The 18,530-nt window shown below is 40.2% G+C and overlaps 1 protein-coding gene across 6 annotated transcripts in view; it reads left to right on the top strand.

Moving 5' to 3' along the window:
* Positions 1-18,530, top strand: part of GULP1 (GULP PTB domain containing engulfment adaptor 1) — a 1,104,299-nt gene that overhangs the window by 898,440 nt on the left and 187,329 nt on the right. The window lies entirely within an intron of this gene.

An 18,530-nucleotide genomic window follows, 5' to 3' on the forward strand; every position in this document is an offset into this window, starting at 1 on the left:
TAAACGCTGATAGTAGTCAAGGTTCAATCATGGTCAAGCCAGGTGGAGTTCACTACTACCCACAGAAGAGATAGGAACATATTATTGCGCTAGGGTCATTGCCAGGTGTTAATTAAACCAAGAATCAAAGCCATAAAATTATAGCAGAATCAAGATCAGACAGGACCAACAAAATTAATATGAGGTCTGGACAAGCAGGCTTAGGGGGTTATTTACTAAAGGCAAATCCACTTGTAAGTGCACTTGGAAGTGCAGTCACTGTAGATCTGAGGGTGACATGCAAGGAAAAGAAAAAAACGCATGTATAAACGCATTTTAGCTTGTATATGATTGGATGGTAAAATCAGCAGATTTACAATGACTGTACTTCCAAGTGCACTTTCAAGTGCACTTACAGTGCACTTGTAGTGCAAAGTAGATTTGCCTTTCGTAAATAACCCCCTTAGTGTCTAGGTAAAATTGAAACATTGAACATAATCCCAAACATGGTCCAATAAAACTCTAAAACAGACAGTGGTTTCATTGAATTGTGAACCAGTGAGCACAAGTACAAGTTTGCACTTAGACACATTCACCTAAGAGAGTGTACAAATAATGGGCGAGCAGAAATAAACGTGGAGTGTGGGAAGACCAAGATGAGGCCACAGAAGTAAGAGTAGATAAAGGGCAAGCAGAAATCCAAACTGAAGTGATCAATGAGGAAGGGAAGTGTGGTGAGGTGGAATCCCACAACTATCTTGCAGCTTTCAAAAAGTCACAATCTGGACAGTCCCCCCAGACATCTCAAAATAGAAACACAGCAAAAAAGGGTCATACCAGTGGCTTGGGTATACAAGACAGCCTGAATAGAACAGATAGCTACCACTTCCAGGTCACATAACATGTTTCATGGTCAGTACCCCTTTCTCAAACCTTGAGAAAGGAGTACTGGTCATAGAATACATCATGACCTGGAAGTAAGAGATATCTTTTCTCCTCGTGGCTATGGGACATCACACATTGTCCAGCAGTGTAAGCAGGTCCCAGAGTGGTCATTCCTGGTCAGACTGCCTATATACCCCGCCTACTGGCCAAGGCTCTTATGCTCTGGACTGGATTTGGGCCACAGATAGGTTATCAACACATAACTTTATTTTAAGTATTTTTATTTATCTTTTGCTATATTGAAATAGTCTACACTATTGGTGTACTTTTTTGTTGTGTTCCTATCTGGAGCACAAAGAGGAGGCCACAGGAGCAGTGGGTGGACCAAAAAAACTGCAGAGGCTGCAGCAGCAGCAGCAGCAGCAGCAGCAGCAGCAGCAGCAAAGGAATAGGAAGGGTTGCTATTACTGTTACAGTCTATTGATGTTATACATTTGCATGAAAAATATGTTTTATTTGAAACTAGCTGATTTCACATTTGGCTATTCACTAAACTTTATTGCATGTATTATCAGCTGTAATGACTTGTATGTTTAGTCACCCTCTACCCCTGTCATACTGTGTACCATATGTAGTCACATCCTTGGCTTATATGTTTTTCTGTACCCTTACATGGCACAAACAGCAAACAATCCATTTGAGTATCATCTAAGAGGACTGGTTGAACATCAGACTGTACAGGGGTTACCAAGGGTATAATTATGAGTGCATCTGATGTTTAGAGTCACTTGTGTTCGTATCACAGATTTTTGGACCTATTGGAAATTGTCTATGAGACCAGGTGGCAAGTACTCTAATTTCAATATAGAGAAGGCTATGTTAAGGATTTTTCAGAGGCTAGTGAAATACTTTTTTTTTCTATCACACTGAGCGTTTTTAGAAATATAGAAAGTTAAATTTTCTATTGTAAACGATCACCTTGTAAAACAGCTCATTCAGTTTAAAATTGAAGCGCTGAAGCAGTTAAACCAATGGCAGCATGCATATGTCTCTCAGCACAGGTTTCCATCAAGATATTATATGGTATAGATGTTAAAAAAAATAACATGACAAAAATGTCACGTCAAAAGTGCACATAAGTAAATGTATTTTATAGGGAATAACCGCTGAAATTATCTCTGTTGGTTTATTGTTTATGGGTAGTACAAACAATTTGAAGGTATAGATTCAAAAAGTATATATTAGTAAAGTTATCCTCATAAGGCACAAATAATAAACATTCAACAGGTCACGGTTTACCTACATCTAGCACTGGATAGTTGTAGAGGCTGTATCAAACTGAGAGAGGGAGACCGGTGATAAGAGAGAGGATATATGATTATGAGTAAAAATCACAGATTAGCCAGGACAAAAAACTAGTGGAAGAAAAGAAAATCAAAAAGGGACATAAATTGGGATTTAAACAAACTTAACAGTAAAATAAACGTTTGTCTGACTTCTACTTGAGCGGAGAAGAATAGATGATGGTGAGCATTATTCATACCAGAGGAGGAGCTATTCATTCATTTTAAACCATTCTATCCAAGTTTTCCATTGCATATCAAACTTTTTACTGTTACCACATCTACTAGCTAGTAAAGATTCATAGATGTAATGGAAGTGGGTAGTTTTGAAGACTTCGGAAGCGTTGGGTGCTTTGTCAGATTTCCAGTGTTTTTGGCTATCAATGTTCTAGCAACCAAGAGAATATGTGTAACTCGAAAGTTAGGGTGGAAATTTTCAATGCCTATATTTAATATTGCTGAACTTGGATTGGGGGATGTCAGAATTCCTGTGATATTTGAGATGAATGTTTGCTGTGCCAAAAGCTGGTCACGTGTTTACAGGTCCAGAAAATATGAAAAAGGTTGCCTACAGCACCGCATTTCCTCCAACACAGTGGGGAGTTGGATTGGTAGAATTTGGACAGCCTGTATGGTGTAAGGTACCACCTTAGGGCTATTTTTTGTGAAAGTTCCCAATGACTTGTGCATTTAGAGGCCTTATAGACTGTTTTGAATGTGCATTGCCATTGTGAATTAGAGATAGGTTTACCTAAAGATATATATGGTGGGAGATATATATGGTGAGTTTTAATGGATTTTAGAAGGTGGAATACTTGGTTGTATTTATAGCAGTCTATGGGCATTAAGTTGAATTGTTTTTGAATTGTGTTAAACGATTTAAGGGCTTTGTTATTGTATATGTTATGCTTTTAGCCTGCCAATCTGTGGTTGTGAAGTTTTGCATTGCAGAAATAGGAATAGGGGGAAAACACTGCGCTAGAATCAAATGTACATAAAAAGCACAGCAGCCAACACTTAAACAAACAAAGTTCAACAAACAAAAAGTAAAAAATAGTGTAGCGCTTCTAAAGTGATAAATGTAATCAACATGTGTTAAAAGAATGATCATATAACAAAGATCATATAAATATTGTAAATGAACAAAATAAAGTCCATAGAGTGGGTGTAAGCTTCCGTGGAAGAGCTGGCACAAAGATGGTCAGACCGTATCAAAATAAGAGACAAATCCTATTAAACGAATATGTCCATGTACATCAGCTTGTCTGGAAACATTAGGAGAAATAGATGGATACTTCTTACCAAATCTGTTGGACTCACACAGTCGTATGACAGTTGAGTCAATAAAGCTTGGGGTCACAATCTGGGACCGAGGAGTGGATCGAAGGAGGTCCGTCAGCCTGGTGGGGAAACTCCAAAAGACCGTATGCCCAATGATGAATCTCACCGATGGAACTTCAGAATGGTTTGGAAATCCAACTCAGATATGGCCCACTGCACACCGATACTCCAAGTGCCCCAAGGTGAAGGGGAAGGTGTTTTAAGGGTTTAGACCAAAAAAGAAAAAAGAAAGAAAGAACTCCACATGGTGCGGGTCAGGCGATAAAAAATGGTAATTTATTAAAAGTCAAAAAAGTAACTAATGACTTAGTGATCACAAAGCAATGAGATAAAAGTAAAAGTAAAAGCAATGTGGGGTGCCAACAGCTAGCCCAAAGCTGCTCATCGTAACCCCCCCCCCCCTTCCGGTGCCACAATTGGCACCTTTCAGGGGGATGCAGTTACCTGCATAATACAGGTATTTGCACTCACTTCCGGGCATAGATAGCCACAGAATGTGCAGGTATTTACTCCACTTTCTGTCCCTTCCCCGCTGTCTGCTGGGGAATACATGGGTCCCAGAGAAAGCAGGGACCGTCCGTATTCCCAGAGCGACTCGTGCATGCGCAGAAGGGAACCGGGAAGTGAAGCCGCAAGGGCACACTGGACAGGTAAGTGTCCATATTTTAAAAGTCAGCAGCTGCAGTATTTGTAGCTGCTGACTTTAAAAAAAAAAAACGGTGGAACTTCTGGTTAAGTGTAAATATGAGATCTGAGGTCTTATTGACTCCAAATCTCATATTTAAAATTGGGGTGAACAGCGGCGCTAGATATGGTGATAACATAAAATTATATAACAACTGGAATATAGATAGATTTGTGATAAAAATTCCATGGTTGTATGTCAACACACAACACTGCAGCACACTATTGGCTTCAATATACAGTAAAAACGGGGTGAACAGCGCTAGATATGGTGATAACATAAAATTATATAACAACTGGAATATAGGTTGGTCTGATGAAGAAGCTGTAGCTTCGAAATGCATTACCATTCCTTGCCACTGTGAATAATCACATTTCCTGTTCCTGTGAAGTCACGACCAGCTGCTCTGGATCCCTGTAAGATCACACCAGTGTTCCAGGCTGCAATGGGAAGACATTTATGAAACTCCAGGACTGGCAATTTTCACCACGTACTGAACTCATCTAATTTAACCTGTGAGTTACTACTTGTTTTTAAATATATGATTTATACTGCACTCAGTCTGGCGCCCCTCTGTTCCCATTTCATATTTAAAATTGTCTGCCATGCTTTTTTCTATTACAAGGGATGTTAACATGTACACAATTTAAACAACAAAAATGTTTCCTTGTAATAGGAATAAAAGTGACACAATTTTTTTTCTTTAAAAACAATGTAAAAATAAAAGGTAAAATAAATAAGATTTTTATTTTTAACGCGTCCCGCCGAGCTCGTATGCAGAAGCGAACCCATACGTGAGTAGTGACCGCATATGAAAACGGTGTTCCAACCACTCATGTGAGGTATAGCCGCGATCGGTAGAGCGAGAGCAATAATTTCCCTTCTCTGTAAATTAAAACATGCAACCTGTAGAATTGCATAGAAACAACACTTTTTTAATGGTAAAAGTTTGTTGCCATTCCACGAGAGGGCGCAGTTTTGAAGTGTGACATGTTGGGTATCAGTTTACTCGGTGTAACATTATCTTTCAGTATAAAAACAAATTGGGCTAACTTAACTGCTGTCTTTTTTTTTAAATTAAAAAAAGTGTATTTTTTCCAAAGACCGCTGCACAAATATGGTGTGACAAAGTATTGCAAGGACCACCATTTTATTCTCTAGGGTGTTAGAAAAATGTATAATGTTTGGGGGTTCTAAGTAATTTTTTAGCAAAAAAAACTGTTTTAACTTGCAAATAACACATCTTAAAAAGAGGCTTGGTCCTTAAGTGGTAAAAGAAATACATTTGAATAAACTCATTGAGAATGGCATGTGCATGAGGTAGGGATATGGCAGGGGAGGTTAAACACAAAGTAATGTCATCAGCGAATAGGTTTATATCGTAGGATCTGTTTTGGAGTGGAAAGCCTGTTATATTGGGGTGGGATCTATTCCTCTGAACTAGTGGCTCTATGATAAGGTTAAAAATCAAGGGGGACAGGGGGCATCCCTGTCTTGTATTGCTGGATATGGTGAATGGAGTTGAAAGCATATTTGAGATGTAAACCTATGCACAAGGAGATGATTAGAGAGCTAGAATGGCAGATAGTATGGGTCCCATGAAACCAAATTTTTGGAGGATATGTGTCATGTAACCCCAGTGTATTCTGTCGATGGCTTCTCTGCATTCAAAGATAGGAGCAGAGAATGCATCCGCCAGGACCTAGCATATTGAATAATATTGATGACTCTTCTCGTGGCATCAGATGCTTGTCTAACCGTAGTTAAAACAGTTTGATCAGGCTCGATAAAAGTAGACAAAATGGGGAGAAGTCTGTGAGCCAAGATCTTAGCGTACAGTTTAACTTTTTAACATCTGTATTGAGTAGCAAGATCAGGAGGTCTGAAATTTGCAGGGACATTGGGATCCTTACCCGGTTTGGGAATGGTGGTAACATACGCTTTGAGCATTTCGGAGGGAAATAAGGCAGAGGACATTGCATCAACAAAGATTGATTTAATGTTGGGGAAAGCATGTTTTGGAAGAGTTTATAATAGTCATTCGTTAAAACATCCGGTCCTGGTGATTTGCCAGAGAATAAGGTTTTATATGTTTTCATGATCAGGTTCAGTGATGGGAGCATTGACAGAAGTTAGTTGCGACTGTGAGAGAGAGAGAGGGGAGGTTGATGCTTGTTAAAAATGCTTGTATGGATTCTTCAGTCGGCTGTGTGGTATTAGGGTAATTTTTAAGGTTATACAGTGAGGAGTAGTATTCAGCAAAGGAGTTTGCTATATCCTGTGGATTAAAGGTTCTTTTTTTTTGTCTAAGGGATGAATTAAGTACGGGATTTTTTGTTTTGGATTATGTTCTTTAAGCTTTTGAGCAAGAAATGTACCTGATTGATTACCTGATGAGTAATGGGATAATTTAAGGGAGTTGAAATGTCTATCATATTGTTCAATGAGTAAGAGCCTGAGATCAGAGCGCAACTTGGAAAGTTTACTTGCTGTGTGTTTATCAGCATAATTTTTCTTCAGGGATTCTAAAGTCTTAATTTCCCAGAGGAGTCTGTTCATTTTTTGTGTCCTCTGCCTTTTCTCCCATGAGCACAGTTGCAAAATGATTCCTCTAATAAATGCCTTATAGGCGCACCACAGTGTGGCAGAGTTAGATACAGATTGTGAATTCAATGAAAAAAATTCCTTCAAATTATTAGTAATGGTTGTGGCATGGGAAGGCATTTGAAGTATACGGAAGTTAGCATGCCACACATATGCAGGGCTCGAAGTGTGCCTTTCCACCACTACGATTGAGACTGGTGCATGGTCAGACCATGAGATGTTGTGTATGGAGAAGGAGGACACTGCTTGTAATCACATTTTGTCAACCAGAATTAGGTTGATTCTTGAATACGAGTTATGTCTAGATGAATGGAAAGTGTAGTCTCGTTCGTTGGAGTGTTGGCACCTCCAAACATTGTATACATCCTTAGCATGGAGTAGGGGTTGCAACATAGGTAGTGGACGTTTGGATTTGGAGTTAGTGGCCATTCTGTAGTACACTGAAATGTTGTAGTCTCCGCACATTACTAAAGCACCCTTTTGTGTCAGTAGATGTAGGGTCTGTCGGAAGTACCCCAATTTACAAGGATTCCCATCACTGGAGTTGAGCAGTGGGCTTAAGTGTCCATTCAGTAGCGTGGTAGTCACGCTCCCCTCATATAATGTTGTTTTTGAATGGTTCCTTATAAAGTATTGAAAGATGAAATATGTTCACTGACAGACAATTGCAGGGTGTTAGTTTAAAAGAGGATACAGCTAGACTGTACTTTCATATGTTTGTAGTGCTTGTTAGTAGTGCTCTTTCTTTTAAAAAGATGCTTGGTCATATTAGATACTATTTTGTGCATTTCAATTTTGTTTTATATTATTGCTGATTGGGGCTATAAAACAACAAAAATAGATATATTTGGTTCAGTAGGTCTTTAAAGTAAGCATGAAATAAACACTATATCTATCTACAGTAACCCACAAAGTGAGTACACCCCTCACATTTCTGTAAATATTTTATTATATGTTTTCATCTGACAACACTGAAGAAATTACACTTTGCTACAATGTAAAGTAGTGAGTGTACAGCTTGTATTACAGTGTAAATTGCTGTCCCCTCAAAATAATTCAACACACAGCCATTTTCCCTTTCCAGTGTCATGTCTCTGTGTTAAACGTGGTCTCAGATTTGAATGTGGAGCAGGTGTGGTAAATTTGGTGTTATTGCTCTCACTCTCTCATACTGGTCACTGGAAGTTCAATATGGCACCTCATGGCAAAGAACACTCTAAGGAACTGGAAAAAAATAATTGTTGCTCTACATCAGGGGTATTCAAACTATGGCCCTCCAGTTGTTCAGGAACTACAATTCCTATAATGCCTAGTCATCTCTGTGAATGTTAGAGTTTTACGATGCTTCATGGGATTTGTAGTTCCACAATAGCTGGAGGGCCCGTAGTTTGAGGATCCTTGCTCTACATAAAGGTGGCCTAGGCTATAAGAAAATTGCCAAGACCCTGAAACTGAGCTGCAGCATGGTGGCCAAGACCATACAGCGGTTTAACAGGATAGGTTCCACTCAGAACTGGCCTCGCCATGGTCGACCAAAGCTGTTGAGTGCACGTGCTCAGCTTCATATCCAGAGGTTGTCTTTGGGAAATAGATGTTTGAGTACCGCCAGCTGCAGAGTTTGAAGGGGTGGGGGGGGGGGCCTGTCAGTACTAAATCCATACGCCACACACTGCATCAAATTGGTCTGCATGGCTGTTGTCCTAGAAGGAAGCCTCTTCTAAAGATGATGTACAAGAAAGCCTGCAAACAGTTTGCTAAAGACAAGCACACTAAGGACATGGATTATTGGAACTGTGTCCTGTGGTCTGTTGAGACCAAGATAAACTCATTTGGATCTAGATGGTGTCAACCGTGTGTAACGGCAATCAGGTGAGGAGTACAAAGACTAATGTATCTTGCTACAGTCAAGCATGGTGGTGGGAGTGTCTTGGTCTGGGGCTGTATGAGTGCTGCCAGCACTGGGGAGCTACAGTTCATTGAGGGAACTATGAATGCCAACATGTACTGTGACATACTGAAGCAGAGCATGATCCCCTCCCTTCGGAGACTGGGCCGCAGGGCATTATTCCAACATAACGACCCCAAACACACCTCCAAGATGACCACTGCCTTGCTAAAGAAGCTGAGGGTAAAGATGATGGACTGACCAAGCATGTCTCCAGACCTAAACCCTATTGAGCATCTGTGGGGCATCCTCAAACAGAAGGCGAAGGAGCGCAAGGTCTTTTAACATCCACCAGCTATGTGATGTTGTCATGGAGGAGTGGAAGAGGACTCCAGTGGAAACCTGTGAAGCCCTGGTGAACTCCATGCCCAAGAGGTTTAAGGCAGTTCTGGAAAATAAAAATAATATTGACACTTTGCGCCCAATTTGGATATTTTCACTTAGGGGTGTACTCACTTTTGTTGCCAGCAGTTTAGACATTAATGGCTCTGTGTTGAGTTATTTTGAGGGGACAGCAAATGTACACTGTTATACAAGCTGTACACTCACTACTTTACGTTGTAGCAAAGTGTAATTTCTTCAGTGTTGTCACATGAAAAGTTATTATAAAATATTTACAAAAATGTGAGGGGTGCACTCACTTTTGTGAGATACTGTATGACTGTTCACTCAAAAAATCTCCACTGTTTCAATATAAACATTAAAATATAAAACCTAGAAATAAGAGAGGCCATGTACTTTATTTTCTAATGTGATGTTTATTTTAAGCCACAATTCTTTTGTAAGGAAACATTAGTATTATGTTTATAAAACAATAAAATAGCAACAGAATATCATATTTAATTCTGTATAATCTTGAAAGTTGAGTTTAACCCTTGTATTGGTTAACATACAAATAATGACTTGAAGAGACAGCTTATCACTAATCACTGTAGGTTCTTCTTTTACACCCAGGCTCCTGCCAACTATGCTGATCCTCAGAGTTAAATCTGCAGAGACCCTACCTCTTGATGGGTCAGCCTCACACTTCCATAATGAGGTTTTAAAGTGTTTTCCATGCCTCCTGTTAGCTTCTTAACAAAATTTTTTTTTTTAAATCTCGGCTATAAAGATCTCCCCACCAGTATAGTGGCAGACACATTTAGGTACAGTGGAACCTTGGTTAACGAGTAACGCGGTTAACAAGCGTTTTGAAAGACGACCAACTTTTTTTAAATTCTGACTCGGTTTGCGAGTGTTGTCTTGCAAAACAAGCAGAGTTAAAGCTAATGGGTTGTGCCGTACAGCATTTGGCCAGAGGTGCAGGGACACCGATGACACTCGGAATGGTTTGGAGCCATTCTAAGCCGCTCGGAAATACTCTGTTCCCGAGTGTTTCTGAGGCTTTTGGAGTTCAGCTGAGCTGTCCTCAAGTATTTCCGACGCTCCCTGGCGCCCCCCCCCCACCTCTGGCCACATGCGAATTGGATGCAATAGAAGTCAATGCAGAACAAATTATCTTTGTTTCCATTGACTTATATGAGGAAACTCGATTTGATATGTGAGTACTTTGGATTACAAGCATTCTCCTGGAACGGATTATGCTCGTAATCCAAGGTTCCACTGTTTATTTTATTCAGCATCTGCTAGAAAGGAAAATGTAAGTTTTAGGTGAAGCATTGTTGTTTTGAGAGTTAGCCCCTATTTGATGGATCCTTCCACTCAAGATACCAGTCAAAATGATGTCACCAAGTGACTTGAGGGCAAGTTAAAAAGTAAAAAAATGTTAGCTACTGTGAATTTTTTAGCTTTACCCTGTTATTATTATCCTGTAATTTTAAAGTGAAAGACTATTAGTTCTGGAGGTTAAATAAAAAATATATGTATTTCAAACACCAGAAAAATACACATGATGTCAGGACTTGGATCTGAACCCAGGACCTCTGCTGTATCTAGCAGCAACTCTTCTTGAGATGGTAGACAGCTCCCTGCGTATCCCTTATACAAAGTTACTTTCTGCCTATCTTTTGCTGAACCTTGAGCTCCAGAACCTCTTATTTAAGCCATGCCTTTGCACTTCCTGTTTTCCAGATTAGTGTGCTCTTCTTCTGCCAGTATCTTGCTTCTTATGCTCCTGCTGCACTCCACATCTTCATTAACATTTGTTACTGACTGTTGGCTTGTTCTTTGATTACACGTTCGCTTGATCCCAACCTGCAACCACTTGTTACGACCCTTGGCCTATTTACCAACTATGCTTCTATGATCCCTACCTGCTACATCTGCCACTGGACCCCAGCTTGCTCACCTCCTGGTGGGGGTGATCCAAGGACTGCGACCTGGCAGTAGCATACAGCGGAATCCGTCTTCAACATCAGAAGCTCTGGGGAAAACTAGTTAGTGCTTAGACTCTGTGCCTTGGGTAAAACCACAACATCTTTCAGGGTAATCTGCTCTTGTACTTATCCTGCTGGTTGGTGTGAACATCTCTACTGCTGTAGCTACTGGTCTCCAAACCTGAACCCTGATCATGACACTTGACACAGAAAAAGAACATGAACAAATTTTCAGGCTAAAATGGTTTGTAAATCTATATGAGAGGTAAAAGAGATAACTGTAGCCGATGGAGAGAAAAAGCTGTTACTTTGTAAGAAACAGAGTGGAGAGGAAGATGGGTGGGCAGTTTTAAAGAAATGGCTTTTATGAGTCTTTTTGAAAATGTGAAAGGTGGGAGCAAATCTTATAGGGTGGGACTAGAACCAGTAAACCTTTCATTAGTCTCCTGAAATACTGTAACCTGGTCATATTAAACATATATATGGTCTTCAGCAGATTAGCACAGTGCCTACACATATATGTGTAACTCAAGAATAAAAAGCCTGATATAGCTCAACCATCTCTAAAATTGGTAAATTTATCTATACAGCTCACTGTTCATATCAGAATTGAAAAATGTATTATACTTCATGCCATGGGACTGCTTGGCATGGAGGATAATACATTTTTTGATATGAACTGAGCTGTATAGAGTTTTTTATTCTTGAGTTACACATGTATGATTTTTGTTTGTTCCCACCTTAATCCTCTTTTCCCTCTCCACCTTGTTGTGAGGATATTAGTACTTTACATTTACAGTATACTGGGCAATACCTTGAGGGTTCTTTACCTTTAGTATTACTACAGATGCTTATACCCATACAGATTTGTTAAGTAAGAGAATACCAAAATAAAATATCATATTTAATGTTTTAAAATCAACACAGGATATTAAACACCCCATAAATGCATCTCTGTAGTATGTAAAATTGACTTTCAACCCAGAAACTTGAAAGATACATGATATCAAGGTTCATTGGCAGTACTACGGAAAAATGCAGTTGCTTTATTAATTGTGTGACTAGTATCACTTAAAAAAGGCATGTTAATTGTTTATTGTTTGAAGAAACATTTCTTCAACATCTAATACCATTCTTTCTGCATGTATCAATATGGCTTCTTGTGGACTCACCTTTTGATTGTAACAATTTGATACAGGTTTCTTTTTTTCAAAGTGTATCTCAAAGGTTGCTTTTGTTTCCCGATACTCAGTGGTACCATTTCAGTGCACGACCCTTGTGATCTGTGGAAGAGCCAGGCTTGAGACCTGCTGGAGTTTTTTTTTTCTCATTTTTTTAATACCAAAACCAGTAAGGGATTGAGGCAGCTTGGTGAGCAAAGATATACCATAAAACATCATAAAAAACAATGGGGTGGCAAGAGTAGTCAGAAGTTTTCATACACATGGAGCAATTAGTGAAAGTCTAGCAGGAGAAGAGCGAGAATAGTATCAGCAAACTTCTTTAACCATCAATCCAATATCAGTATTCAGCTCCAACATTAATAAGGAGAATCACCACGGAGTGGTAAACCTGCAGCCTCCTTCCAAAATTTTACGTAATCATAACATCGTACTAATTAAAAACCTAGGCTATATAGCTAGACATGGGTCAACTCTTCTAATGCAGAGGTAAAACAGAAAAAAGGGAAACAAATTTGGAGGGGGGGCAGAGATAAGAAGAATGGAGGTGGGTCGAGATTCCAGGGGGACATTCACCAGTCCCATGGCATAATTTTCAGTCTTATTAGTCCTGGGAGGTAAGCTAATCTCAACTTCTAGTAGAGGCCTCCTCATACTCTCTCATATCTTCCTGAATTTTTCACTTTTGTGACTACAAGTAGCCATAAGCTTTTCCATAGAATGTAAGTCCTAAATTTTCAAAAACCACTTGGCCATTGAGGGGAGTGAGGATTGTTTCCATCTGAGAGGAATACATGCTCTCTTGCCTAATTTATTAGGTGAATTATTATATTGTTTATTGGGTCGGGATCTATGTGTAGAAGGAACACAGCAGGATTGTCCCCTAGGTCAATATCTGTGAGATTTTTAATATAGACTTGTACCTTGTCCAGAAAGGGGCATTCCTGAAAAATATGTAGCAAAGTGCCATTTTCTACCTCAAACCACCACCAACAAACTGGAGAAATTTGTAAATAGTATTTGTGAAGGGTTGAAGGTACCTTGTACCATCTTAAAGTTTAACGGACAATTCTTAAATCGTATTAATAATACATGATTTGGGGGTAAAGTGGAGCTTGTCACGCTGTTCAGGTGAGAGAGAATTTCTAAGTTCCCTTAACCAGTTGAAATACATGGTGGTGCATAGTCAGTGGGTGGTTGGTTCAGCAATTTGTACAAATAGGACAAGGCATGGCCTAGAGGGGAAGGGTCTAAACACATAATGATGTCAAGGATGCTGTCAGATCTCAGGGTTTACTAGAGAGAATAACACAGGTATTACCTGTCTGTTCATAACCAACTTCTCTACACAACATTGGCAAATTAAACATATTGTAAAATGCCACTGGGGCATTATACAACGGGACCCCATTCTTAACTCTCTTCTACCAAACAATCCTGCTGTGGTTTTTAGAAAAGACTCTAATCTAAGGTACAGTTAACCCCTAATGTCTTTAATCCATCCCCTAGACCTGCACTTTTTTCTAATATTAAATGATTTCATCTTTGCAATAGATGTGTGATTTGCAAACTGAAGGGTAATAGGTGGAAAAAGATCGACCATTTTACTTCAAATAGCACAGGAAAAGTTCATAATCTTGATACTTTTATATCTTGCAATTATACAATGTTGTCTATCTCCAATGTACTTGTGGTATGCAGTACGTTGGAAGGACCACCTTAGAGATTGTCTCAGAGAACATATATATATATATATATATATATATATATATATATATATATATATATGACATAAAACAAGGCTATAAGTACCATAGCCTCTCTGCCCGCTTTAGAGACATCCACACAGAGACCCCAAAGACATTTCTTTTTTGGGTATTGAGAAACTTGAACCACATTAGAGGGCATGTAATAAAACCAGGGGAAATCTCAAATCTGGAAATATAATGGGCTTTTGAGCTCAAGGGTTAATTTGTTGAATGTAACATCAACTGTTTCATTGACACAAAATCATTAAAGTGATACTAAAGATTCCTTTTTTTTTAAAATAACAAACATGTCATACTTACCTCCACTGTGCAGCTCGTTTTGCACAGAGCGTCCCCGATTCTGGTCTTCTGGGGTCCCTCGGCTCTCTCGGCTCCTCCCTGCATTAGATAACCTCCTGGGAGAAGCGTTCTCCCAGGGGGTAACCCTACGGGTGCCCTCCCAAGTCCAGCATTCGGCAGCTGCATCATTGGATTTGATTGACAGCAGCAGGAGACATTAGGTGAATTATTGGTGAAATAGCGCTGCTATCAATCTATCCAATCAACAGCCAATAACCCCCTATCCGTGAGACAAGTTGGAGGGTTTAGGTAAGTAAAACAGGGGGGGGGGGGGCTGGGGCCGGTCACTACCAGGTGTTTTTCACCTTGATGCATTAAGGTGAAAAAACGCTTACCTTTACAACCCCTTTAATTATTCCGAGCTTCGCTTTTCCATTTTTATGTTTGTAACACCAATCCATAATGCTGTCTGATCGTGATTCTGTGAAGGGAAAGTAAATACTATTTTTGTGTACACAGTTACTACCCCCATGTATGTATGTATGTGTATGTGTATATATATATATATATATATATATATATATATATATATATATATATATATATATATATATATATATATATATATATATTTATTACGGCTACTTTTGTATTATCCTACCATATAATATGCACATTATTTTGTAAACCCTTGTGCAAGTTGACAAATCTTTTTTTAGATACCTTTTATGGGATATTAACAACGGCTCTCTGCTGTTTTATTTTATTTATTTATTTTTTTCCCATTTGATAAAGCAATATTTTTTATCATGTGATTACTCTGTTATACAGCTTCTGCTCTGCCTATTCAAATGGGCATTTGAGTGGTCCTTGTCCCTTTTTTGATATGGCCACTGACCTTTTTCATCCATGTGTAACCTGTAACATGGCCGCATTGCTACTTCCAGTCCTCAGCAATCAGGGCCGCTGATGTATTTCTGACCCTTCACTTGTGGTTTCTCAGTAAAATGGCCACATTATTATTTCCAACCATGGCCCCACAGCAAAATTCGGCACACCTGCAGATGGCGACACCATTCTTTATAAATTTAAATGAGCTCATTTGTTTCAAATCTTATTTTTTTTTTTTTAAACAAAACGGATTTTATTTAACACATAAATACACACACAGGTCATCACATCGTCAGCAGAGAATACATAGTCAAACATCGTACACATAAAGACACCTTGTACATAGCAAAGTCATATGCCCCAGGCGGTATTGAATATCACCCTAATCAATCATGACACCACAGATACCGGTCAAGATTGTCCAGACGGGCCGCAGCCCTATTACCTGCTCCCCCCCCCTCCCCCGCAACAACACATACCCTCGTGAGGCCTGCCCTATACCCCCTAACTAAGCAACCGTCCCATAACCAGCTCCAGGGGAGACAACCCGGGGGTATCAAGCCAGGGTCCCCACAGTCGCTCAAAGCGTTCCGCTCGGCCTCGGTGTTGGTAAATATACTTTTCCATACTTAACACGTTCCCCATCTGAGTTATCCATTCCTTCAACCTCGGAGGGTCGCTCGCTCTCCAGTGTTGAAGGATGAGTTTGCGCGCCTGAAAAAGAGCTCTCCCCAGGGCCTCCCTAACCGGCGTCCCCAGCGAGGGATCATCCAGCACACCCAAAAGGCACACCTTTGGATCCTGTGGAATCCGCACCTGGAAGGCCCCATTGAGAGTAGCAATGACCCCCGACCAATATAAATGTAATTTGGGACAGCGCCAAAGTAAATGTATGAGGTCTCCCCTATCCCTGGCACATCTGGTACAAAGGTCTCCCTCCCCAATCCCCATCCTATACAGTCTGGCCGGCGTTCGGTGCACCCTCATAACAATGTATAGTTGCGATAAGCGCTGTGCCGTATTCAATGAGCACCCTTGTATTGCCTGTAAGGCTTCCACCCATTGGTCCTCCTCAAATACTCCCACATCCCTCTCCCAGGAGGCGATCACCCTTGCAGGGAAACCCGGCATAAATGCGTTTAGTAACATGTTATAGGAACTGGATATAAAACCTTTAAAACTGGTAGCTTCTGTCACAAACCGAAAGATTGGGGTGGGAGATTGCCTCCAGGGATTGTTTCCAGCTTGAGCCGTGACAGCATGGCTCAATTGCAAGTAATAAAAATACATACCCTGAGGGACGCCATATCTTTCCCTCAGTTCTGCAAAAGAGAGCAGTGATCCCCGGAAAAAATTTGAGACATAAGAGTCACTCCACAGCGCCTCCAACGTTCAGCACAAGTCAAACCGACCATCTCCCCATAGTATCGGTTATGCCATATCGGGCTATACTCCGTAAAGCCCTCCACGTTCTGCAATTGACGCGTTTTATTCCATATTTTTTGAAGTAGGGCATACGTTGGAAAGAGCCTGTTAGACTTGGCGAACGATAGAGTTTCCAGACCCGCCACCACCCCCTCCGAGCCCGCACCATGGGTCAGAAGAGCGGTGGCGGGATTCCCCACCCCCTCACCTAATTCCCGGCCGTTTGCCACGGCACGGGCAATATGCTGCAATTGAGCCGCTAGATAATAGAGCCACGGGTTGGGCAGAGCTAGCCCCCCCGCCTCTTTGGGTTTCTGAAGCTGCTCCAGACGTATCCTAGGAGGTTTGTTAAGCCAGATAAATGCCCTAAATAAGGAGTTAATAATTCTAAACATTTTAAGCGGGATCACCATGGGAGTGTTATGTAAGATATACAGTAATTGTGGCATAAAAATCATTTTAATAAGGTTCACCCTACCCACCAGCGACATTTTCAATTTAGCCCAAACTTTCGCTTTATCTCTGATCCTACTCAGCAACGGGGAAAGGTTCAGTGACAAATAGTCACAGGGTCGCGGGGTGACCCAGATCCCCAAATACTTAAATTTATCAGCGACCGGGATATCATACCGCGTAGGATCCCTAGGGGAGGGGGCATCTAGTAGCATAAGATGTGATTTGGTCCAATTAATCACCAGACCTGAAAACGACCCGAAATGCTGAACTACTCTCATCGCCTCAACCAAAGACCCAGAAGTATCCCCCAGTAACAACATAGCATCATCAGCGTATAGCATCAGTTTTTCATGCAACTGCCCATATTTAAAACCCGTTATCAAGGGGTTGCTTCTCACCAGGGTTGCCATAGGCTCGATAGCGAGAGCAAAAAGTAAAGGGGACAGGGGGCACCCCTGCCTGGTCCCTCTAAATAAGGGAAAAGGAGTGGACACCCTCCCCGCCTCCCTGATGACCGCCGATGGCGAATTATACAGTAGTTGTACCCAGGATAAGAAACCAGGCCCGAACCCGAATCTCTCGAGAGTCGCCCACAGGTATCCCCATTCAATGCTATCAAAAGCCTTATGGGCGTCGAGCGACAACAATGCCCTGTCCCCCACATTATCAGCCCGGGCAAATCTTATTTTTAATTAATTTTCAGTATAAAAAACATTTTACACCATTCATTACTATACAAACATTGCATCCCCAAATACATAGGACTCTACTCAATTAATTATCATATACATTTTCCTAATCACCTCATTACCTGATCCATTACCTTCCTCAAACATTCACACAAGAAATGATTAAAAAAAAAAAAAAATACTCTTCCCCAAGTTAACCCAAGGTTTGTTTTTCCTTCCCTCTCCTCCCCCATACTCCTTATCTCTCCATATCACCCAAAGTATTAATGTTTCCCCATTTAATCATAATAATTCTTTTATTCTTGTTGAGGACCGAAATTCTTCTAATTTTTGCCATATTACTGGCATTTGATTTTTTTAAATACCCTTCTTTTCTTATCTGTTTTTCCATATAGTAAATTTCATTCATTTCACATATCCATTCTGTCACTGTTGGGCTACTTGATTCTTTCCATTTTCTTGCTATCACTGTTCTAGCTGCCGATGTCATGTGATGTAAAATATCTTCTTTGATAACCTTTAAAGAGCCTGGCATTAATGAAAATAATGCAATATTTATATTTAGATCTATCTCTTTTCCGAACATACCTCGATATTTCTCAAATATTTTATACCAGAAATTGTCCCACTTTCTATCTTACATCTCCAACATTTCTCTGTATTTTCCTTATTTATTATATTCAAATCTACTGGGCTCCAGTAGTATTTCAATGCTATCTTATAGTTTATCTCGATAACTAATT

This window comes from Lithobates pipiens, unplaced genomic scaffold, assembly GCF_037356315.1.
Source record: "Lithobates pipiens isolate NorthernLeopardFrog02 unplaced genomic scaffold, aLitPip1_a1.2 Scaffold_22, whole genome shotgun sequence".
NCBI lineage: Eukaryota > Metazoa > Chordata > Amphibia > Anura > Ranidae > Lithobates > Lithobates pipiens.